This window comes from Protopterus annectens, chromosome 3.part0, assembly GCF_019279795.1.
Source record: "Protopterus annectens isolate FY-2018-M chromosome 3.part0, PAN1.0, whole genome shotgun sequence".
In the NCBI taxonomy this organism is placed as follows: domain Eukaryota; kingdom Metazoa; phylum Chordata; order Ceratodontiformes; family Protopteridae; genus Protopterus; species Protopterus annectens.
The window spans coordinates 682,831,467-682,857,918 of NC_056731.1; positions in this window are offsets into that span (position 1 = coordinate 682,831,467).

Here is a 26,452-nt window from a genome sequence, read left to right on the forward strand (position 1 = left end):
CCCCCCCCCCCCGCTTTGCTGAGATGACAGCCCAAATTTAGTTAATATTCTGTACATATTTTCATTTTACACTGTTGAAGAAGTGTATAGCTATGGTTCTTTCCTACCTCCCTACTGCATATTTCTACATTGCTTTCTCTTTGTTCTTCCCCCTACCTGCTCCCCATTTCACCATTTTCCTATCTATCTCATTTTCACACATTTAATCTGGTCAAAAAATAAAATCACACACAACATACATAAGTAAAAAAAACAATGGATCCCTTTATGTTTTGGCCTCTGTGCTTGTGCAGTTTGGCATCATGCATCAATGCCAAGTGACAGTGAACATTTCTTCATTAATGTGGTTACATAGGCAGAGTGTGTTCTTTCCTTAAAAAGTGCCTTCCATTTGGAACACACATTGAAAGTAGAATAAAGAATCATGTCATTCCATTATAACTACATATTTAAAACAAAAAAACAAAAACAACCAGCAAGGCAAACCCACCAGAGGTCCTCAAAATACACATTTATTTGATCAAGTAAAATCATAGTTGAGCACTTTCATCTATTTACACGGACATCATCAGAACCATGAATGAAACTCTCTCATTTCCTTTTAAAGTTTTCTCACTTCCTTATTAAATGATTGAACCAACACACCCCAGAAACAACCAATCACAATGAATTTTGTTACTGCAGTACCAGAATTATACTTATGGTTTTGGTTCTACATATTTAAAACTGTTAGATACACCTGGATTTGATTCTTACATCATCTGAGCTACAAAAGAAAAATGTCAGTGCATTTACAATTGCTGCCACACAGTCAGCTAGGCAGCAAGTGTGTTCCTTACACCCAGTACTATACAGACTGTTGACTGCTGCACCTATCCACTTAACATGTTTGCATGGGAGTAAGTAAACCAGTAGAACTGTGTATTTCACATGCACAAAGACTTTGCCACCAATCGCGCAACCCTGCTGCTCGGTGTTGTGCTATGGAAAGTGCACAATAGCATGTATTACTTATGTTTACTGTCCATTTAGTCTTCATTCCATGAAAGTACATGCAAATACACAAACAAATGGAAGGCACTTTTTAAGGAAAGAACACGTATTTACACTGTAGCCTTGAGTGACCTGTACCCATGCACTTGAAATGTGTTCTGTCAGTACTTGTTCACAAATATATCAACTACACAACAGAAATAAATAAAAAATGATTTATTATAAACTATGGGCATCTTTATACCCACAATGCACATTCAGATTTTCCAATACTTGTAGTAATATAGACAACTGCTTGCATATCGTTTAGAAAGCTGTCTTTTGAAGGTATATCTGACAGTGGAAACACAACACAAATTCTGCACTTTGCACACTTATCAATCTGGTAACATGCAGATTCTTATTATCTTGACAATTGTATATGGCTAGCTATCCATTTCATTCTAGCCTCCCAACATCTTCTCTCAGACTTCCAATGATTATGTCATCCACCAGAAACTGTCCTCCAGCCTTGCAAAAATCAGACTTGTGCCATGGCACTTACATTAAGCACTATTTTATCTAGTCTGTATACTTAGGTAGGGGTTCAAATCTCACTGCAGTCAACTAGTGTGTGTCTGTCTAGTCAGAAATGCATAACTGTGTATCCCTGCAGCTTTCATTCCAATCCCATGGAGTACCAATATTTTGACAATTGTACATGCCTATACATCCATTTTATTCAGGCCTCCCAACACCCAGTAATGATGTCATCCTGTAGAAATTGTCCTGCAGCCTTGTAAAAGTCATACTTAAGCTGAGGCACTTGCATTAAGTACTGAGCTGTCTAATCTGTGTAGTTAGACAGATATGGGTTATGTTCTACTGTGTTCAACTAGTGTGTGTGTGTGTATGTATTTATGCATTTGCTTGACATTAGAGAGAGCATTTTATACCAGCATGTGAGACACTGCTATTGCCATCTTCTCCTCACAAGACACTGCTGATGTTGTCACTTATAAAGTATTGTCTGATACTTTTCAAGTCAGACTTGTGCTGTGGCACTTGCATTAAATACTGAGGTCTCTAGTTGGTGTACTGAGATAGGTAGGGGTACTGTTCTGACTACAGTCAACAGGTGCGAGTGTGTGTTCACTTGGCTGATGTTCAAGAGACCATTTTACAATAGCATGTGAGACACTGCTATTACCATCTTCTCACCAGACATTGCTGATGTCATCAGCTATAAAGGGTTGTCCTACACTATAAAACCAAGAGTTGTGCTGTCATGCTTGCTTTAAGCACTGTGCTCTCTAAATAGTTAGGCAGAGGTTCTGTTCTCACTGCAGTCAAGTGTGTGTCCATTCACCAATCACTGTGGTCACAATTTTCGAATGATATGTGAGTCCACAGCTGTATAAAACCCTCCTCCAAACATCTTGTTATAGCATAAAATAATGATGTCATCCTGTGTAACATGAACTCTGACAGTGTTCAAAACAATCTTGTGCTCTGGCAATAACATTAACTACTGTGTTTACAAGCTACTTTACCTACACATGTAGGTGTTCTACTCTGACAGCAGACAACTTGCATATCTGTACATGCAACAATCACTTCTGAGACACTTACCCTTAATGAAGCCATTATCGGGCTCGGTCAAGAGTTTGAAGATCACCTACTGTATGTCCTTGTTGATAAGGTCCATGATGATTCTTTTCATGGCCTTACAGGTGATTAGACTTATTGGTCTATACTTCCCAAGGCCAGTTGATAGCCCCAATTTGTGCAAGGAGATTACTGTTGCTGTTTTCTACTCCACTGGAACAAAGCCAGTTCTCAGGCTATGGTTAAAGAGGACACTAAGTTGGTCCACTAGGTCCTGTTTTAGATAGCTTGGTAAGCAATCTTGGATGTTATCTGGTACCATTGAGGCCATGTTTTTAGCCTAGGACAGCACAGATATGACCTGATCTCTAGAGATACTAGGCAGAAGACTGTAGTTAGGTATGCTTTGAGGTATGGCCTGTTTGGCCAGGGGGTTGATGTTTGTTCCAAATACCTCAGCTAGCATATTGGCAATTTCCTTTGGTGCAGCTTCATGTTTAGACTCCTAGCATTATGCAGCTGAACCTTGAGTTTGCCTCCAGTGGATTTTTTACATCAGAACTTGTGTTTTTTTGACATTGCCTAAAAAAGACACCATGGGGGAGGCAAGCACTTTTGCCAGTATCCAACAGCCTGGAAGACACAGGTGCATACCATTTCTGGCAAAACAGCATGGCCTGTTGACCATCTTATCCCAGGCTGAAAGATACAGGATCCCCTCTGGATTGACACCAGAAGGTAAGCCAATTACTGAAGCCTAACATTTTTTGTTTATATTGTGGCATCATCCTGGGTGATGGTACAGTCTATATATACAATAATTGTGCCATACCTACTGTATCATGTCAATATGTGATTAGTGTTCATGCTACAGCTATAGTCATTGACATGCCCTCATCTGCTGTACATTACCATGTTTCACCTGTACTCTTTCCCTGTGTTCATTCCTACAATTCATCTGTGTCCCCTATTCAATACACACACTTCCCCTGACTTTTTATTTATAATGCCATCTATGTACCCTTACTGATCATTTACTGTACACAACTTTTGTTCAGTATGCCTGAAACAGGTTTCCACAATACTCTGCACTTTATACACTTTCATGTATGGTGTTGGAAATATATACATTGCTTTACTGATAATCCTGATAATCATTGTGGCATTTCACACAAACACACAGACCTAGTTTGCCCATAGGCAAACAGGTTTACATGTCTGCTGCTGTCCGTGCTGCCTTACATGGTTTTCTGGCAGGCAACACTGTTGCTGGCCACAAAAATATGATTATTTATGTTTAAACATGGTGCGCAGCATGCATATGCAATTAGCAATTCTGCACACCACTTAAACACATAAACTCCATGTAGCCTTCTCTCTAAGTCTACACAGAGTTTATTGAATCCACCGACAACTGTATTAGAAGTAGTGAATAAAGTAACAATCATAAAAAAGTGGAAGTGGGATATTTAGAAAAGGGTAGGGGCAAATTCCATTGAAAAATATGGGAATTGTGGGAACCATGCATGTAGAATAATGTTTTGGAGGAGGAGTGAGGTTTAAGGGAGGGCAGGATCTGAATGAACTACTTAATGTTCAATTGACAATGATGTTTAGATGATTATATGTGGTGTATAATGTTTCATCTGAAAACATGTCAAAATGTTTTTTCTTTCATATAAATGTTTGACTGCCTATGCCATAAGTGATAATTTAATAAAGATATTTTTTGTTAAAAAGTAATGTATTTCCAAGGTGTGTATTATTAGGAAAAAAACTCTGTTCCAGGAGTGTTGAGGTCCAATGCCACCCCTGGGTGGGTGTACTTTTCCTCATTAACACACAGTGTGTTAGGAATTATTGCTTGCATGTTATTCACATATTTAGGTAATGCAGGTATATATTTAATAACCCAAAAGCATATCCAAAAGCTACCAAAAATTAACTAGTAAACACAAAAGGTACCCAGGTCCGGTGAAACAATAAAGTGACAGAAAGTAGTCAGATAAAATGCTTTAATCCAAAAGTAGATACTGTAATCACGAACAAATCAACAGAAAAATATTAACGCCTCCAATATTACGTTATCATTTGAAAAGACTTTATCAGATGTGGGCTAGGTACAAGAAACATTAATTTATATGTTAAAAAAATGCATCATTAAAAACTGGCCAATCACAGTAAAATTTCCTAATCGTTTAAAACACATACAAATTCATTTAGAAAATGCATGAATCCACATAGCTGTATATAAATCATAAATAAATAAATAAATATCATTCAACTTGTGAATAAATAAATAAAAAGGTTTTTCACGTGAATTAAGAACTTTTTGTTAAGACCTGAAATGCCTGATTAATGTTAAAAATGATCCTACACATCTCTCTACTGGCCAATGAATAAATTATGTCTAATAAAAACTAAAATAGAGAGAGAAAAACATGTCATAGTTGATGAATAAATACTGTGACCAATACACATAGTTAAATCAAGATATTTATATACTAACTGTTTAAAAACATTTTTTATATATATGTATATGTTGTGTTGAAATGCCTTAAAATCCATTAAAATACATAAGTACATTGAGACATCACTTATTGCAATAAATAAATCTTACAGTTTAGCTGATCTCAATGTGAGCAAGGGAGCTATTGAAATATATTCATTCAACCCTGGCCACTTGTCAGCTTGTAGAGCCAACTGCCACCAAAGCTCTCTATACTAAATTTTCTCTTCCCACAAACCCCCATGTCCATCTATTTTTATTTTTTCTATCACAAAAAACAAATAGTGGGCTTCTGAGCTTTCTTGTTTATGTTTATACAGAGCATTGTTCTCCTTCCCATTCTGAACATCATACATATGCTCATATATCCTTCTCTTAAGCTTACGTTCTGTTTTGCCAATATAGAATGCTTGACACACCTGGCACAAGACCAGGTATACAAGTCGTCTAGAATCACAGTTACTAAAATCTTTACCTTTTCATTTTCTATTCCTACTTACTAAAGTAACTTCCTCTTTATTAGCAATCCATTCACACTGTGGACAGTGGCCACATTTGTAGGTTCCAAATCTCTTGTTACTGTTCCATATTCCTACCTCATGGTTCACTTCCAATAGATTTTTTAGGCAGCTGGCATTTTTATAGACAACTTTTAACTTATCTTTAGATAGCATATCTAGGTCAGTAAAGGCAAGAAACCTGTTCCGTTCCCTGTCTATAATATTTTAACTAGATTTGAACTAGCATTGTATTCAATAACTAATGCCCTGTCAAAATTCTCTTCCTTTTCTTTGTCCCTAACTACAATTTCTTCCATGTTTGTTCCTAGTATAGGTTTAAATCTTCCACTTCTACCTTCCATTGCCTCCTTTTCAACTTGACTAAGCAAGTAATCTGGGTAGTTTCTTGCCTTAAACATCATTCTTAACACTTCCATCTCTTTCACAAAATCCTCTTCATAAGAGGTCATCCTACTGAATCTAATATATTGTCCCTTTACAATGTTCTTCTTATAATGCATGGGATGACCACTATTAAAATGTAAGTAGGAATTACAATATATACTTTTCCTAAACACTTTAGAAATGTAAATATTGTTCATCTTCTGTATTTCTACATCTAAATACTCCAATTTGTCTCGACTGAGTTTGTGGGTAAATTTTAAAAAGCTAATACTATTGTTTAAAAAATTAATAAAAGCCATTAACTCTTCATGTGAAGCTAACCAAAGAACACATATATCATCCAGTAATCTCTTATATAGAATCCAACAATGACTATATACTGACTCTAAAACAAACTTCTCTTCCCACCTCGCTAACACTAAGTTAGCATAGGTGGGTGTGCATATTGTGCCCATTGCCACCCCTTTTATTTGGTGAAAAACTTTACCCTTAAAAAAATATAATTATACTTTAAAACCAGGTCCATTAATTGTAAAATTAATGTACATTCTTCGTTTGTTAAACTATTATCTTTATATTTAACCTCTTCTAGGAAAGCTAGTCCCTTGTTGTGGGGTATACTTGAAAATAAATCAATAAGATCAACAGTTACAAAACATATTTAATATTCAAACAGTTCTTGTTTAAAACTTAAGAAAAGAACACACTGTGAACAAGCACCAACACTTCACTCAGCTCGATGAAGAAATAAATGTAAAAAGTTGTTCTTATTAATTGATTAATTAACTCTTCATGATATAGAGTGGATTTATGCTGGGCTGACTGTTTTTGTTCTTGCTCTACATCTGAAGAAGTTTGGATATTTCCCAAATGAAAAGTGCTTAATTTTATTTTCTTTTGGTATTAAAGTGAATAGGAACAGCTTTTTACATTTATTTCTTCATCGAGCTGAGTGAAGTGTTGGTGCTTGTTCACAGTGTGTTCTTTTCTTCAGTTTTTTGTTTGTCAGTTCATTTTCTACTTGTTTAAAACTTCTTAGAAAATCCCAAAAATCCCTTAGAATATTACTTCTCTTCATCTACAATCCCTTAAGCTTTGTGTCAACTAACTTAGCCAAAGGTAAAGTTTTTGACCCCTCGGCTGAGACAATTGGTCTCAATGGTGGATCTAAGCCATTTTTGTGTGTCTTTGGGATACTAAAAATGGTAGGGATTCTGGGTTTATTTACTTTTAAATATTTAAGTGTATTTTGATCTATCAAACCATCCATTAATAAATCTTCCAAAACCATGTCTATCCTTCTGTATGAAATATTTATCTCATTTCTAGAAACACACATATACTTGTCTGTGTCCCTCAAAATCTCATTAATTTTAGCCTCATATATAAGGTTATCCATTAAAACAATACCCCCACCTTTGTCAGGCCTCATCACTCTTAAATTCTTATATCTTCTAAGGTCATCTAGTACTTGAATTTCATCAATACCCAGGTTTTTCTTGTACTTCACTTTGTTAAAATTCTGTCTAATTTCATTCTCCACTAAATTTCCAAAATTCTTTATCTGTGGATGTAGGGGTGGGTTAACAATACTTTTTCTAGACAAAGCTCCAGGATTCTGCACTCGATTTTGCTTAAAGAAAACCTGTAAATTAATCTTTCTCATAAACAATTTAATATCTAGTAGGGTTTTTGTTAGGTCACCTTTCTTACGAGGTATAAACTTTGTACCCTTCGATAAAAGACTAAAGTGTTCTTTTTTCAAAATGACGTCACTAAAATTATATATGCTAAAATCATCCTTAATAAACATGAAAAAGTTATTCTCATCTTGTCTAATGTTCTGGTTTACCAAGTCAGGGAGGGTGGTAACATTCATAGTTAATACCTCCCCCTCCCCCTTACTACTCCCCCTCGAAAATTTGTATATTGTTGATCTTGTTGTTCCTCCCTATTTCGAATCCTTTCTGATCTACATAAAGGGGGGTATTCAGAAATGTCATCCAGTTCATAAACTTGTTTACCAATACTAGCATTTTCATTGCTATTAGTGACTCTAGTTGCTTCATTACCCCTATTTTCCCAAAACCTGAAACTAGCCTTAGGCTTTGGGTAACTAGTGTCATTTTTGTACTCAGTGATATCTCTCTCCAATTTCTTAATTTTTTCCTAATCAACTCATCACATTTCCCATCAATATCATTCCTAATGTTGTCATATTTTTCTTTCTTAGACGGAATCGTAAAAATCAGGTCTTCCTTAATACATTCATTAAGCATGTCAATTTCTTTCAATGCATCAGCTTTAATTCTGTTATTCTCTTCAGTCATGCATTTTAACATCTCTAGCCCACATCTGTTAAATATTTCAATCAAGTCTTTGTGAAAAACACTCCCTGGCACCATGTTATTTGGGTATTTATAAATCCTTAATCCCTTAGGTACAATACCTTCTGAGATACATTATTTTAAATACCCATTCTCTATATCAAGACTTTTAAATTTAAATAACAATTTACGAAAATGCAACAATTTATTTTTATATGATTCTGTGATTGGCCCCAGTTTATTTGCCCTTTCCTTAAAGTCTTTTGTAAAACTAACCTGGCGACAGTCCTTAAATTCAGGTTTGTTCACAGTCCATTTGTTAGAAAAGGTCTGGTTCTCCTGAGCCGGTTGAATTGTGTCCATGCCATCTCCATTTATACTCTTTGCATTACCGGAACCATTTTCAAATTCCAAACCCCTTAAAAATCAATACTGTTAAGTGTATTCACATCCTGCATGTTGGAACTACTCATGCCATTCATTCGCGGCTTATTTCTGAATACTTCCTGGTTCTGCCCTTGCTGAAAACTAGCCACATGGTCCACCATTGATTGGGTCAAAGGTGTAAGGAGGTCGATCAATTGTGTCAGAGGGATGTGTAGGATAATTTTTAACATTAATCAAGCATTTCAGGTCTTAACAAAAAGTTCTTAATTCACATGAAAAACCTTTTTATTTATTTATTTATTTATTCACAGGTTGAATGATATTTAGTTATTTATGATTTATACACAGTTATGTGGATTCATGTACTTTCTAAATGAACTTTTATGCGTTTTAAACGATTAGGAAATTTTACTGTGATTGGTCAGTTTTTAATGATGTCATTTTTTTAACATATAAATGTTTCTTGTACCTAGCCCACATCTGATGAAGTCTTTTCAAATGAAAATGTAATATTGGAGGCGTTAATTGTTTTTTGTTGATTTGTTCATGATTACAGTATCTACTTTTGGATTAAAGCATTTTATTTGACTACTTTCTGTTGCTTTATTGTTTCACCGGACCTGGGTACCTTTTGTGTTTACTGGTATATATTTACATACATGACTGGTAGTCCCATCAGGAGTTATCAAATAAACTGAAAGATAAATAGTAAGCATTTTTTACTATTTTGCTAACTTTCCGGACTTATTATAACATGTGCATTAATAATTAGAAGTGAGGTTCCCTAAACAGTTCTGCCAAATAATATAATATGTCTCTATGGTACCCCCTCCTTAGGTGACACCAACAGCTAGTTGCCTTCTGCTAATGTAAGCTTTTTCTGTGAACTGAATTGTATTTCCTGCACCCCCACAGTGCATTATTCATCTCTGGGCATTTAGTTTGATGGCTCTTCTTTGCAATTGTCTATTTCCTGTTGGTTAAGTCATTCACTTCAGTAGATTCTCCTTCAGCCCTCTTTTCATAGGGTTATCTTGCTGATGGCACTTAGTTAATCTTCCTTAGACTTATTTCTGTAGCTCTCCCTGGCTTATGGCATATAACGATGATAAAATAAAAGTGGTTTCCTAAATCAAGAATGAAAGTAAACTAAGGAGGAATCTAGTAGTGCTGCAGGAAACAATTAGTGAACCTAGCAATCTAGAACTTACACAGAATCTCAGCAATATATGTCTTGGGATCAGTATTTGCACAGACTGGCGTATCCATGAATTGCATCCATTAGGATGAAGATCTCTGTATCTGAAAGTTTTCTGCATACTGAAAATAAATCAGGGCCTTATCCTGTCAGACTTAATGATCACTTTAGTTAATGCAAGGTTATCATAGTTGGTAGTCAGGTTCAAGGAGCAGTTATTACTTGCAGTAAATATATGACATCAGAGCTTATCTAAGGTAATTATATATCCTCACTAGTTCCAACAGCCTTTAGAAAGATGCACAAAAGAGTGACTAATGTTACTAATAACACACTTCCTGACAGATTGCCTTGGATTTCTTTAAAGTGGCAAGTATGGCAATGCAGCCCTGGCACTTACCCCAAGATTATGATATTCTGGCTACAAATACTGATTACACAACCCAACATCACTAAGCTATCTGTCATAGAAAGGCAACTTCAGCTACCAGACTATCGGGCACACAAGTGGCAACACCAGCTCTGAAATTTCAGCAGAAAGCTTACTAGAAGAGAGGCTTCAGTTTCTAACTAAAGTGGGCATTGTGGAGGTAGTTATCTCAATGCTTGCACCAGCAAACCATACATAAAGAATTCCTGTACAGTACATTGGAACCCATTTGAGCAACACTCATTAACTTAAAGTGTTTTGGACACTTTTGAAAGCATCTTTGTTTTACAATTGATTTAATTTCTCATTGTACTCCTCTTGTCAAAATTGTTAGCAATTTTGCAAAATATGAATATTTTAGTGTGCTGTTCAATTTTTTTTAGCTTCACTGCTTACTTAGTTTTTCTCTATAATGACATCCACAAAATGTTGCCATGGTTGGTATTATACAATTATTTACATACAAATAGAATACTATTAACAAATATCTACAGACACGTTATTATTCTGAAAGGCACTAGAGAGCATGGCCCGTACAGTTATCCACACAATTTCATAATGGGATCACCTAGCCTTTTAGTTCTTGCAAGAAAATTTATCTGAGCCTATTATTTTCACTGGATCAAATTAGGTCACATTAAAAACAATGTTTTCATAGCTTCAGGTCACTTTCACAGATCATCCAAGCCTGAATCACAATTGCTCTAGCATAGCTGCTCGAGCTGGGAATTGCTTGTGTACTGTTGCTTTTTACATGGGTGGACCAGACAGTACTGTTCATATGATGGTGCTTAGTGGGTAAACTGATCTTCCAGCCCACAAAAAAAAAAGACTAAAGTAGGATTCACACTGCTTTTCAGTGACTATTCTTTCTCAGAGCAGCAGTGATCTTGGGGAGAGATTAATAAAGTAAGTGAATATATGGTTGCTTCATTGGCATAGAGTGATAAAGAACTGACTACAGCCCAGCTGATCTGGGATCAATTAGCAGCTCAGGTGACTGATGGAATGGCAAGGAAGGTGGGATGGGTGTGCCCATCCTGGGAGGTACTCCTTCATTATGCTCCCTAAGGGGAGGCATGGTGCTAAGAGGAGAGTTGTCCTCAGATGAAATCAATGAGCATAGGGAGTGGAGAAAGGGAAAGTGGGTAAGGCATGCAAATAAAAAAAAAAACCACACTGGATGGAAGCATATACAACAGAGCCCCCCGGGACACACTTACTATCCATAACTAGCCCAGCAATATCTAAGTCCATGGACAGGTAGGAGGATGACTTGTGGACCCAGTGTGGACATGGAGCAGAAGGCTCTGGTTGGTAAAGAGAAGGTCAGAGGGGATCAAAAAAATTTAAAACATGTAATAAAATGGATGTTTTGAGGAGGTAAAATCCTGCACATGGGAGGAGCAAAATGCATGACCTACTGTAAAATATATATTATGTGGGCTATTTGCACATAATAAGATGATATCAAGTACTTGTTTAATGCAAATCCGGGTACACAAGCTGTTATTTCCAAGATATTATTTTATAACTACTGTGATACAGGCATTGATGTACCAATGAAATGTACCGGATCTGGCTCATACACCCTCTGTTTAGCATGCCGAGTAAGCAAATTATAAGTATTTTCAATACACCATATTTTCTTTAAGTCACAGGTCACAGGAATGGCAGACAGAACCCAGTCTTCTTTCCCCACAATGATCAGCACACAGTTTCATAGATTCCAATGTACTGATCTTCCTTCATAGTGAGAAACAGATGCAAAAGATAACCATCCTTTTGCTATTAAGTATCTAGCATCTTCTGAGCGAGTACCTCAGGAGAACTCAGTGGTTCCATCTACTGGGCGCACTATTTATCACAACTAAGACCAATGGCTAAGGACACTCAGCTTCTTTCAAGACCACTGCAACACAAATCTAGAGAATCATCCTGGAGTTCTATAATACAGCAGGTCAGCAGATGTGAGGTAACATTACCGTTTCCTTCATGAGCAGTAGAAATCAGAACACATCCATGCAAACCATCGACACTGCAGCCTAAAGGTCACCCCTTTATGCGGCCATCAAACACTATGGGCTCTGATGATAGGGGTGCATTTCTGTTTTAACAATAATAACTCTCACTGACTCAGAGCGATTGATTTTTAACATCCATGGGTAAGGAGTACTATTGTAGTGTAATGTTGTTTAAAGTGAATATGTACCAGCTGGTACATCTGATTATGCTAGTATCATCATGTGGACAGCTTCCTTCATGTAATATATCATCACATAGAACATTGTTGCCTCTTATCCTTTTCACTGTTCATTAGTTCATAACTTTCATCACAAGCATACCTAAGGTGGTGTGAAAGGGGCAACTGACCTGGAAACAAAGTGTTAAAGGGCTGCGATCAGCAGATGATTATCACACACTCCGTAATACAATAATAGCATTCAGAAAATTTTGGTCCCCAACTTAGAACTGAAAGGTCATTAGACTAGGGGGAAATACATAGGGCAGCAGATAACTTAGCTGTGCTTCTGGTTTTTATTCCCAAGCATATAGTTCACTGGTCATCAATAAGCTTGATATGTTCTACTTTCTGTTTACGTATTAAGATGTGTTTTGGAGAAAATGAATGATATATTTACTCTGAATACAAAAATTAACATATTATATTATTTATTTATTTATATAAGTATGCATGTTATGTTATTAATAGTACTAAAATGCCTAAGCCTAGGTATTGTACCATAAAAACTCAGAAAGCTAAAATGATAGAGTGTAAATAACTTAGAATGTAGTATACACTATATAAAAATATAACAAATAACACTTCTCTAAAAGCTAAATATTGGCATAGCCTAAAGAAAATCTGAGTCACATGCATGACCTTGGAATGAATTTGTCATCTTTTTATAACTGATGTTATTTATTTTTAGTATTACAGTTTCAATTATAATGTTAGCTTTCTGGTCATGTGCTTCATAAGTAGGTTTTCAAGGAAAAGCAGCATAGACATTATCACATAGATGAGGCGGGTATCATCTCCAAATGACCTGTGGCAAAGAGAACTTCATAATTCCTGAAAAAATTTTTGAATAGTTCAAGTTTTCAAACCCAATCATTTTTTTAGCAAAAATTACATTTTTTCAACTCGGTTTGTATGTCTTGTTCAAATGCTATAAAATGCAGCATTATATTGAATAAAGGGTCAGAACGGTAAAATGATTAATAAATCAATACGATTATTTCCCTGTAGTGACTAGATATGCCCTTATCAATTAAGTATACCAGAGAGTAATGTTTTCTTACTTTGGTAGACATATACCGATCAAAATTTTAATTATTCATAACCATCCTTAGATTTTTAAACATTGTGTTTTTTATGATTTAATCACTTATTTTATAACCATAATTTACATCTGTTTTGCAAAGTCTCATAATGACACTTTACATTAACAGTGAGGTAATAACTATTGAAACAGATATGGATTTTTTATAGAGCATATTGGAGAACAGTGGTATCATTTATATGTTACCCGGTTTTATTGTTGCCAACATATTTGGTTAGTCAGAAATGATCTGCCAGTTTAATATCTAAAGGAATAATGCAAAAGAGATATGACCTCAGTAAAGAGCCCTGTTAGAAATCACCAATAATTTTATAAAGATGGACTATTACTCTCTCCCACCAATTTTTTTGTGTTTAATTGTTCAGCCAACATTTTATTTATTCAGCCACACACAAACTTTGCATTTCATTTCCCAGTCATTGGTATTATGTGAATTGTCAAGGTTTAGATAAGTAGTAGTATACACTATCAGTCTTTCATCAAACTATGTTATTACATTTCTTTGGCTGTTTTCATGAGCCATTATTCTCAGACTGGTTTGTTTCCTCAACACATTGCACCAACTCATTGGACTACCCAGGCACTTTATTATGTTGGTTTGGTATACAAGGTTGAATATTAAAATAGTTTAGCTTTGATAAGTATGTATGTGTTATTTTGTACAACAAAGATAATTCTCTTAAATGCTATGGTGTTTCATTATTACTTAAAGCCTTTGTTTTAACTTTTCCTAAGAATGTGCTTTAGACAAAGTAGTTTAAGCTATTCAGAAAAGGTAAGTAACAACTGTATTGTTTCACATGCAAAAAAGTAAACAGACAAACCAATATGTTCTTGCACAAGAAGCAGTCATTTTAATAAAATAAAATCACTAGAGACTTAGCACTTTCGCCTTTTACAATCCAGGCATCATCATAGTCAAATAAAAAAAATCACAGCAGTCACATTAATAGAAAATACAGACTGACATCATTTCCTGTAACATCATGCATTCATGAATAATGTTCTAGTCTATGAATGAGATCAGTATTGTTAAAACTGCTGCAAAAACAGAATAAAATGCTAAGCAATATACCCATATATATATGTTGTTAAATATTGTTAAAAAAATTTGCTTAAAAACTGTTTGCATTCACTCAGGCTTACAAGAGCCTGTATTTAAACCTGTTTTGCTCTTTTTTCCAAGGTACTCAAGATGGAAATTGTATCATTGATTCCAGGTTTCACCCTGGCATTGCGTTTCAATTGCCATTCAATTTTCTTGATCTGCAGATCAAGGTCAACATCACCCCCTCTTATACTGACCAAAACTCTATCAATAACAAAGAATAGGAACTTTTTAAAATGCATACATTCTGTACTGAGGGTGTACACTTTGTATTTCTAATGTCCCTGTTGTGTTCTATGATCCTGTCATGCAATTTCCTAGTAGTCTTGCCTATATAGAATGCAAGGCAGGAAATACAGGTATCAATACCGACATCATTTTTAGTGTTACAATTGCAGTGCCCTGGACACTGTAAGTTCCTACCATAAGACTCAATCTTAACATAAGGTCCATCATTAATAAATCTACAGCTTGAACAGAAGCCACATTTATGTATTCTAGAGACATATTTTACTTTTAAGTGTCTGTGTCCCTCTCCAAAATTTCTTTAATATTTTTGCCTCTACTGAAAACAATCTTAGGCTGTAATCCTAATTTGTTTTTCAGGTCATCATCTAATAAGGCTCTCCAAAATTTCTTCATGCTCCCCTTTAAATGTGAGGCATCTTGATTAGATGGTAAAATCACAACATCATTTTAGAGCCTTCATCGTGTTTTGCATTAATATTGCTGTGGGCCCCTCTTAGGATGGGTTGGAACCTGGTTTCATGGTTCCTTATTACCTGCTTCTTAGTTGACAGTAAAAGTTTAATAGGGTATCCCCTATCCTTGAACATCTCAATCAACTTAAACAATTTTTCAGAAAATTTCTTGTCATCACTGATGAACCTGGACAGCCTGACCATCAGTCCCTTGACTATGCTCCTATGCTGGTGTTCAGGATGACAACTGTCAAAATGGGGTCTATATTACCAAATCAAAAACCTGTTTCAGTGAACAGAACACCGACATGTATAGCCCAAACCATAAATACGCTGAACCCCCTAAACCGCTAAAAATTCAAATCTTGAATCGTCATAGTCGGCCAACATCACTGCACGCTACATACTACATACCCAAACATAATAAATAAAACACATACATACACTAACCAAACCCTACTTCTAACCCTACTCTAAACCTTACATACATTACTATCTATGCACTTAACGTAACCCACACCCTAACCCTAAGATCCGTAACTATCACACACTTACCCTACAGACATATACCAAAACAAAACAAATAATCCACACACATACACTTAACAAAACCCTACTTTTAACCCTGCACTAAACCTTATATACATTACCTATCTATGCACTTACCTTAAACCGGACCCTAACCCTAAGGTCCGTAACTATTGCACACTTACCTTACAGAGCTATACCACAGACGGGCCAACCATGACACTTCGACATTTCGCGTTTCACGGTTTTGAACATTCGCCATTCCTGTTGTTCGCTCTATATGTGTCGGTGTTGTGGTGTTTGCTGAAATGGGTTTTCAGTCGCGTAATATAGACCCGTCAAAATGCAATAATGTATTTAGCGTAGTTCTGTTTCCTAAATATGTTGGATGATAGTTTTCCTGTACAGTTGTGCTTTGTAAGAAGAATATCTAAATAGTCAATTTTGTTTTGCTGTACCTTATAGGTGAACTTCAGGTATTGAGTGGTGTTGCTGATGTAATGCAGAAATTGTGTCAGTTCAGTAGTTGTTCCTCTCCAAATTAAAAGTATATCATCTAAAAACCTGTAATACACATGTATCTTGGATGTGTGAAGGGGGAAGAAAATACATGCCTCTTTTCCCATTCAGCCAAAAACAAGTTGGCAAAAACTGGGGCACATTTCGCTGCCATGGCCACACCTGATTTTTGCCAGAAACATTCCCCTTCAAATACTAAAAAGTTATTTTTAAGCACCACTTCTAACAGGTCAACCGATAAATTTACTCGGGTTTGGTTCAAATGCCCACTTTATGATAAACATTTTCAAAAATATTCTAAGCCAATGTCATAGTGGATCACAATAAATAAATTGATCATGCCAATTGTCACTAGTAGGTCTTCCTTATCAAGTTTAGCTGTTTTCAATTGTTCTAAGCAATGCCAAGAATCTCTTAAGATATAAACAAAAGTGATGGCCACTTTCTTAGAAAAATAATCCACAAATGAGGCCAATGTTTCAGTTTTTGAACCTTGGGCAGCAACGATGGGTCTAAAAGGGGGGTCACTGATATTTTTGTGAATTTTTGGGCATTCCAAAAATTATCAGAATTCTTGGTCTGTCTACTTTCAAAAAATCATACTCATCCAGTGTTAAAGTATCCTGGCTTAGAGCATCAAATACAAAGATATCAATCTTAGCATATGCTCTGTTAATTCCACTGAGAGAAACTCTCTCATAAGTGCCTTCCTCATTAAGTAAAGAGTACATTCTACACACATAATCAATCTGCCTTATAATGACCACCCCGCCGCCCTTATCTGGCTTCATCACTCTGCATGCTTTATTGTCAGATAGTTTTCTGAGTGCTAACCTTTCTTCTTTGGATAAGTTGTCAAAACATGAACAACTTGCTTTTACAATTTGTCTAAAATCATTTTCCACACGTTTCAAACAAATTCACTAAGGGGTTACAGGGAGGCAAGAATGTACTTTTTCTTTTCAATGTACATGGTTCTGTTCTGCATTCTTGATTCTTATTTAGAAAAAACAGCTTCAAGTTAAGTTGTCTGGTGTAAAGCTTCAAGTTAATCAACAATCTAGCAATATCAGACTTAAAACTCGTAACAAAACCAAAACCTTTCTGCAAGAGAGAAATATGTTCATTTTTCAAAGAAAAATTACTGAGGTTATGTATAGTTCCTGTCCTAAAATTCGCAATTGATGCTGAGGAATCACAGTTAACCAAAGCATTATTGATGTTAACATTTAATACTGTCCTACCAGCATAGCCGGTTTTAGGCACCAGCGAACCCTGCGGTCGCTGGGGGCCCCCTGTTCCCTGGGGGCCCCCAACCACAGCAAGTTATCTTATCCTGATATTTTGTCACATCTGTAAAACCAACAAAAGTTAGTGCAGCAGTCTTGCATACTTAAACTATGAGGGTAATAACTCTTATTTATATCTCCTTTAAAATTCAAAGATATTTCTGGTTGTAGTAATGGTGTTTTGTCAAGTAACAGGCATCAGAATGCCATTAAATATTTTACTACAGACATAGTGCTCCTGGCTTAGTTAAACCCTGCTTTTGGACATTTTCTCCACTAAAACTAACTACATAGCCAGCTTTTAGTCCCTGCAAAACCATGGCTGCAGGGGCCCCTTAATCATCTTTGTCTGTGTGGGGGCCCCACAAAAGCTGCTGCTGACTGGGGAAAATGAGGAATGAAAAATGCATTAATTTCCTAATTATGCTCTTTAACATGAACAGGGCTGTGATATGACCCTGTTAGGATGAAGATGATAATGAACATGAACAATATAAGCACTAGAGGGATCAGCAGCCCAGAGTGACTTACCTCAGTGCAAACTTTGGATTTTAAGAAGAGCTAATGCTTCTGATCATCAGGGATAGTTTCGCTTTCAGGTAGTTTTATAACTAATACCAGAACACCAGATACTATAACTCAATTTCTTTACTTAAGAATTCAGTATAATTCCCAAAAATAATAGAATAAATGCTCAGAATCATAAATATGTTTAAATATTTCTCTAATTCACTTAAAAAGTGACTAGAATAACATATTTTGCATCAACATCTATTTTGGACAATAAATATAAAACTCAGATGTCTGGATTGATTGACTGTAATCCTGAATGATTTACCAGCAAATCAGACTTTTACGAAGGATAAAGCAAAAGTATGAACAAAATCAGGGAAGGTCTGTGAAAGTAGGGACAGTGACAAGTATGCATTACTCCTCGATGAAATAAATCTTACTGCTTCTGCTGTTTGATGACTGCTAAACAGCAGTGACTAATCTGGTGTGGCAGTACCAATGTTGCACAAGGCATTGCTGTTTGCTGAAATAAGTACATAACTAGTACTGCTGTGGCTTATGCATGTTAGTGTGTGTGTGTGTGTGTGTGTGTGTGTGTGTGTGTGTGTGTGTGTGTGTCTGTGTGTGTGTGTGTGTGTGTGTGTAAAAAACATCACTGATTTTTATCTGTGCATGCACCCAATAATGCCAGGACACAGACATTATTCTTGTGCATCAGTAAAAAATGTACCTAACAAGTAATTATATTTCGAAAGTAAGACATAACATATATCACAGAACATTCCGACACTTAGATATTCTTGGAGTTTGGTTGCCTCCACTCACCAGACTGTCTAAATGGATAATGGGAACTCCTTTATCATCCTTGCCTCTATGGGGGCCCCCACCAAAGCTGTTGCTTGTTGGAGAAAAATGTGTCAATTTTCTGAATACGCTGTTTAACCTGAATGGTGCTGAGATATGACCCTTTTAGGATAAAGCTAATAATAGCCTCTGTTTACAACCACACCCATTCTAAAACCAGCCCTGTTGAAATGTGTGTGTGTCTACATAAAGCTGCTCCAGGTTATGAGGGGCTGGAGATTGTGTGGATATTACATCTTTGATTTTCATCACAGTCAAACCTTAGAGGTGCGTACATGAAGTCATTATAGCTTGTGTTTGAGCTGAGGGCAGTGTTTCTCACAGACCTCAGAGGTGTACAAAGAAGGTTACTATAGCTTGTGTGAGAGGTGTACTGTCTAGGAGCAACAAATTTGAATATTACTGAAATCATTCTCACAATCACGTACTAGGCACATATACATGTGGCTACCTTTGACAGCTGGGGTGAAGAACATGCTATGTATATGTATATCATCAGTCACTTGAAATATATGACAAAGGCAATTTAAATCTCTGCTTTCATCCCAGTCTAACACCAGAGGGATGCATAGGCAGTGACTTGTCTTTTTCAGAGGGTTAGGAGGTAAGCAGTATTTCCAGAGAAGACTTAAATATTCTCACAACTACTGGCTTGTTAGTTTACTCTAAGCTACAATTTTGTCAGCTTTGAAAATTAAGCCTTGGGCACAAATTATGCCTTGAAAGAAAAAAATAAGACTGACATTTTTTTTTCTTCATAATTTTTATTTAGGCAACCATTAGAGTAAAATGTTGAGAAAATGCTCTAAAATGCATCCCAGACCATCTGTAAACCTGTGGCTTCTTGGGCCCTGACTTGAGTTATTTCCTAAATGGTTATTACTGTGCTGTCTTGTTCAGGAAAGGTGTGTTGAAGGATGCAAGGAAAACTATAGCTGAACCACAACAGTGAATTTTTTCCTTAATCATAATTTCTGTTCAAGCTATTATTGGATGAAAAGGTTGTGTAAAATGCACTTCAGAGCATATAGAAAGTTATGGCTTCTTGAAAAAGCTTAGAGTACGGCAAAATGTGAGAAAAGGAAGAAAAAGTAATGTGAATGGTATGGGGGAAGCACAAAAGGAGAAGGACTCGGAGGTGAGGACTGAAGGGTGTGTGTGTGTGTGTGGGGGGGAGGTCCAGTAATCATTTCACATAAGTCCAGACCTGTACATAGACTTGTTGCAATGTATCACTGTTGCAGCTAAGTGCCAGTAACTCTAACTGCATCTTTGTTAGACAGCTCAACATAGTGATAGTGTGATACATAGGCCTGTTGTAATGTAAAAGCTTGTAGCTGCAGGTCTGTCTGTGGATACTACTCCTAAAAGTTTGCAGCATGAAATAAAGGGTTGCTTAGGATGGATGGCATTGTTAGGATGATACTTATACTGGAAGTGCCTAGGGGGCCCCCAACTTGACATTTGCTGGGGGCCCCCAAAATGCTAACACCGGCCCTGCCTACCAGCAATATACATTTCAGATATTCTGGTAGCATTCAAAGCATTCAGTTCTTCAGGTGTCACCACGGAATCTAGTACATATACCTCCCTCCACGTCTGGTTCCCCTCCTCCAGTCCCCCCCCCCATAGAATGACCCCTGAGTGCTCCTTAAGAGGAGCGACCATGTGGAGCTTGATTTGTTGTTGATTGATCAGGCATTCTGAACACCTAAGTGGGGGTTGTTGCTCTAAAAAATATTCATCATAATCACCCTTATTAGTTTGGTTGTGCTGGTTGTTGAGATCATTACTGTTGTTGCTGTTATTAGTAGTAGCACTACTCATAAAGAAAACACTGTTTGTAACAGAGGGAGGGTCAGGATACACTCTTTTATGCACATAATCAGCTTTGTCCCTATCTAATTTATTTTGTTTATGTTTACAATTAGTAAATAAATACAGGCTCTTACAAGCCTGAGTGAATGCAAACAGTTTTTAAGTAAAAATAAAATTTTAACAATTTAACAACATATATATATGGGTTTATTACTTAGCATTTTATTCTGTTATTGCAGCAGTTTTAACAATACCAATGTCATTTATAGACTAAGACATTATTCATGAATGTATGGTGTTACAGGAAATTATGTCAGTCTGTATTTTCTATTAATGTGACTGCTGTGATTTTTTATTTGACTCTGATGATGTCTGGATTGTAAAAGGCAAAAGTGCTAAGTCTCTGGTGATTTTATCTTATTAAAGTGACACTTCTTGTGCAAGAACAGGTTGGTTTGTCTGTTTACTTTTTTACTGTATTCACCACACTGCTTTTGCATTTGTGGCTGCAGTTCATTTCCTAGTCTGACACACTAGACATGTGACAGAGGGCAGTATAGCAGCTGATGGAGTTGAAGGAATACCCATATCCATGCTGTAGGGAAATGGCTTTTAACACTTAGCAGACTAATTAGGCTGCATGGCTTCTTAAACCAAAAAAAACCCTCATATATTTATATATAATAAATCACCAAATCTGTGCAGAAAGTCACTACTGACAGAATTTGCCCCTAGCCGCAGTAGGCAGAGAGGTACAAGGATGATGGGGTGGATACTGCTGCTTACTAGATACATAGTTAACCCCTTCTTTCTGACACTGTTGTCTCAGTGGCTACAAGCCAACATATGTGCAGGGCCAACATGGAGGCACAGGCTAGTACCAGCACAGCCATGACAGAGTTAGTAAAGGTGAGGCAGAGTGAGTAAGATGACCTGCGAGAGGTTATGCCTTGTGTGTGAGATTGTTTTCATAGACTCAGTCACATATAGTGTTCATTTATTTATTTATTTATTGACATTTGTTGACCAGGAAAGCCCACTGGGTCAGAAACCCATTTTCAGTGGAGGCCCAGGGAGAAAGGCTCCAGTTACAGATCAAAATTTTTACAACAATATAATATGTACATTATTAAGACAATGTACAAATATTTTTATACATATACATATATTTTTAGACATATAACATATATATTGACTATAACATACCTTCTCAAGCTCATCAGTCAGGGTGAGGCACCACCTATGAAGCTATTCTACTTCTGCCTCCACAGATAGTAGACATCTTGGGTATGGTCGTATGGATGACCACAATCATGCTTCTGTAGTGCTAACACTTCCATGGATACATCTGCTATGTATGTGGCAATGCTCAGGACAGGTCGCCCTTGTGATTCTGGCAATCATGGCAGTGGCATATCTTATAGGAGACATTACTCTCAGTCACATAGCTCACTATCATCTAGCCAGGTTCATGGTGCATCTAGCACAACTCCTGGTAGAGACAGTTCACATGGGTGGGTTGATGTATGGGATACTCAGACCTCTACCATGCATGCCTTAGATCTGCATATTAAATCAAACTGCAGTGCTGCAACTATTGTTAAGGCTGTGTCCTAGCAGAAACAGACAAAGTCTCTCATATCCCACAGGCTGCAATACATCACACACACACACACACACACACACACACACACACACGCACGCACACACACACACACACACACACACACACACACACACACACACACACACACACACACACACACACACACACACTTCAATTGAAAGTGACCCTTCCAAAAAACTTATGAAAAGCCACTCCCCCCACTGAAAGCCCATACACACAGCAGCTCTGTTTCTTTTAGCTATCCTTAGCACTCACACATTTCTCTTTGAAATACATATACACATGTGCTCCCTCACTAATCTGTGCAAATAATGATAACTGTGCCCTGCCCTTTGTATATTGCTATGTGGGCTGCCTATGTCTGGTGCACAACATGACCAGCATACCTTAGATCTGTATATTAAATCAAACTGCAGTGCTGCAACTACTGTTAAGGCTGTGTCCTAGCAGAAACAGACACAGTCTCTCATATTCCACAGGCTGCAATACATCACACACACACACACACACACACACACACACACACACACACACACACACACACACACGCACGCACGCACACACACACACACACACACACACACACACACACACACTTCAATTGAAAGTGACCCTTCCAAAAAACTTATGAAAAGCCACTCCCCCCACTGAAAGCCCATACACACAGCAGCTCTGTTTCTTTTAGCTATCCTTAGCACTCACACATTTTACTTTGAAAGACATATACACATGTGCTCCATCACTAATCTGTGCAAATAATGATAACTGTGCCCTGCCCTTTGTATATTGCTATGTGGGCTGCCTATGTCTGGCGCACAACACGACCAGCCTATATATAGCTAAGTACAGTTTGGTGCAGGTTTTGCATGCATCACTTTTACTGTAGTGTATCTGATCTAGTCTGGCATACTCTTGTTTCGAAACTATGTGCAATCTGCTACCTTTCGACAGTGTCACTGCAAATTGTGTCCATCTCTGTCTCACATGATCATCCCCTGCCACTGAGTTCTCCACTGTCTTGTTGTCTGAATTAGCCTCCACTGCCTGCTGTACTGGGGATTGCTGTTGCTGCAAGTACCAGCCCTACTATATCTGCCTCCTAAATATGATATTGTGAAACAGTGCACATACTGAAAATATATTTACACATATACCAGTGTCATACTGCATGGCTTCCCAGAACAAATGCATACATTGACAGCATGCCTTCAGCAATCTATACACATGCTCAGTAATGTTACTTGTTTGGATTGAGCATTATTTACCCCTGGTCTCTATCATCTTATAGATTTTTTTATAGATGTCATTAGACAGGTTTCCAGAGTGTATATGGAATTACCAGTAAGATACACCTGGGGAATGTCACCTCTCACAAAATGTTTATACAGGTCACAGGTAAACCAAAGGTGAGACTGGGTGGTCTGCAGTAACATCATACATGATGCCCTGTGCATTATAGACCACCTAGCAGTTGATGGAGTGACACACTTTGCAGTTCACGTACTTCCTTCCCAGTTCACCAGGTGGGGCCTTTATTTCAATGTAGGTACAATCTATGGATCCCATTACTTCAGGAAAATGGACTGCATCACAGAAGTCCTGTATGGTTTTCCTTCTCTCTCTTCTGTGGTGTGTGTGATCACATATTGTGAAGGATAGCATCAAAAAATGAGTATTCTTCATGTAGATGCCAGAGATACCCTTACTGTATTCCCCGCATGTTGATAAAAGGTGCCTATTGCTTATATATTTAAAGCTATACAAACAGTATCCACTGGGATCTTTATTCCACAACAGCCATGGGGCTGCAGATGAGGCTGATACATGTCCACAATATCTTGCATGGTATACTTGACCACACAATACCAATCCACAGTGTTAGTGTCATGAGATCCATGAAAACTTAAATGAAGTTCTTGGGCCTCCATGGGTAATGGCATACACCACTGTGGACCATAATGGCAATGAGAGTTTTTTGCAGATGCACATTTATTAATTTTGTGGCAACTCCTAACATTATTTATCAATTCCCTTCACATGAACACAAACATTCATTGGAGTTCATTTATACAGCATGCGTAGCTATAAAGCACAGCAGTTATGCATTCATGGGTCACCCCACCATCTTGCATTGCCTCATTTTCATACACCAAGTCACTCATTTTAATAATGTTTAGTACATGCTATTATATGTCTGTTAGTATATATAGCGCCTGACCCTGTTGCTTGGAATTCCCAGCTAAAGTTGTGTATGTAAGAGATTTAATAAATTTCATCCTATTCATTTGGATGCTGGTTGATCATATTTTATTTTATTTTCTGCTATGGGTCATGGTTGGTAAGGTTGTGGATGTCTCTGAATCCCTCACATCCTATGTGTGGCTGCTCATCATGCAAAATTTCTCACCACAATGTGACAAGGTTTTCTCACTCCCAGAGTATGATGTAAGAACGTACGCTATAGGTAAGATAAACTGACTGAAATTTGTATTCTCCCTTTGAGTTGATTTTTCATATACTCCTTCAAAAAGTAAAATGAGTTTGCAACTACAATGCTTTTCATTATTGAATGACTTACAGATGTTAGTTAAAAAGAATGTTTATATCCTCTTTCTTTCAATGATTCTAAAAGATCATCAATACATCTCTTAAAGTCCTGGTCATATTTAGTAAGGCTAAACTATCTGTTAACTAATTTTTAGCAACATTTTTCTTAACATAGCCAAAATAATTTTATGTGAACTAGTACGGAGCCAAGCTTGCCCACTAAACACTAGTTTTGACATTCATTTGTACATTTCTCCATAAAGATGAAATACCAGTGTACCTGAGATGAATACTTTCACTATGACTGTGTGACTTCAGGGTTTGTATATATAAGCAGTGATATGGGGGTGAAAGAAAGCACACAAAACTGCATTTTTCTGTTTTTTTTTTCACTACCAAATGCTTTCTCATTCAGGAGGTTTTGGTTATTTGTGATCATAACTGAGCACATAATATGTTGCATACTTGTCTGGGAGCTGATCTAGTACTCATGATGTCCTACAATTTACTGACCAAAAATATTACTAAATATTCAGTGTTAGAGCCTGCTGCAGAGATGCAATAAGTCTGAAAGGTAGCCCCTCAACATTTTTGTTTATTTTGAGTAAATTGAACATTAGGATTTTTAACATTTAAAAGGTTAAACATTTCTAATGAGATGCTATCCCCAATAGAAAATCATATAAAGCATCATCATTTGCTTTATAAGCTGTGTTGATTTCATGAACTGATATTTTTATAACTTTTCTTGTCTTCCAAAAAATATTCATAGTGCTAAAGCCAGATTGTTCCATAAAAAACAATCCTCTGCCTTTATCTGTATTCATAAATATCAGAGTTCTGTCTTAACATAAGATCTTTAAATCCATATTCTCCTGTCTAGTTAAAATGTAAAAGGTTTTGGCCAGGAAACCAATCAATATTTCCCAAAACTGGGGTTATATTTGCTATACCCAAAATATACAAAACTGTTATGAAGCCATCATTTAGACCTATGGTCTCTGCAGCAGGTTCTAAAATTAAACATTTAAAAAGATATGAGAAAAATAAATTGAAGGTGATCATGATAAATACAAGTACAGAGAAATAATTCTCAGCACTTCTTAAGAAATTTAACAGCTTTTAATAAAGATAACTTTAAAAAATCATTTTCAATTTGCTACAGTTGTTATTATCTCTTTGTATAGAAGTATATCCCAATATATCCATACTAAATATCTGACAGGCATACAGACATTTTAGTTTTACATTCATC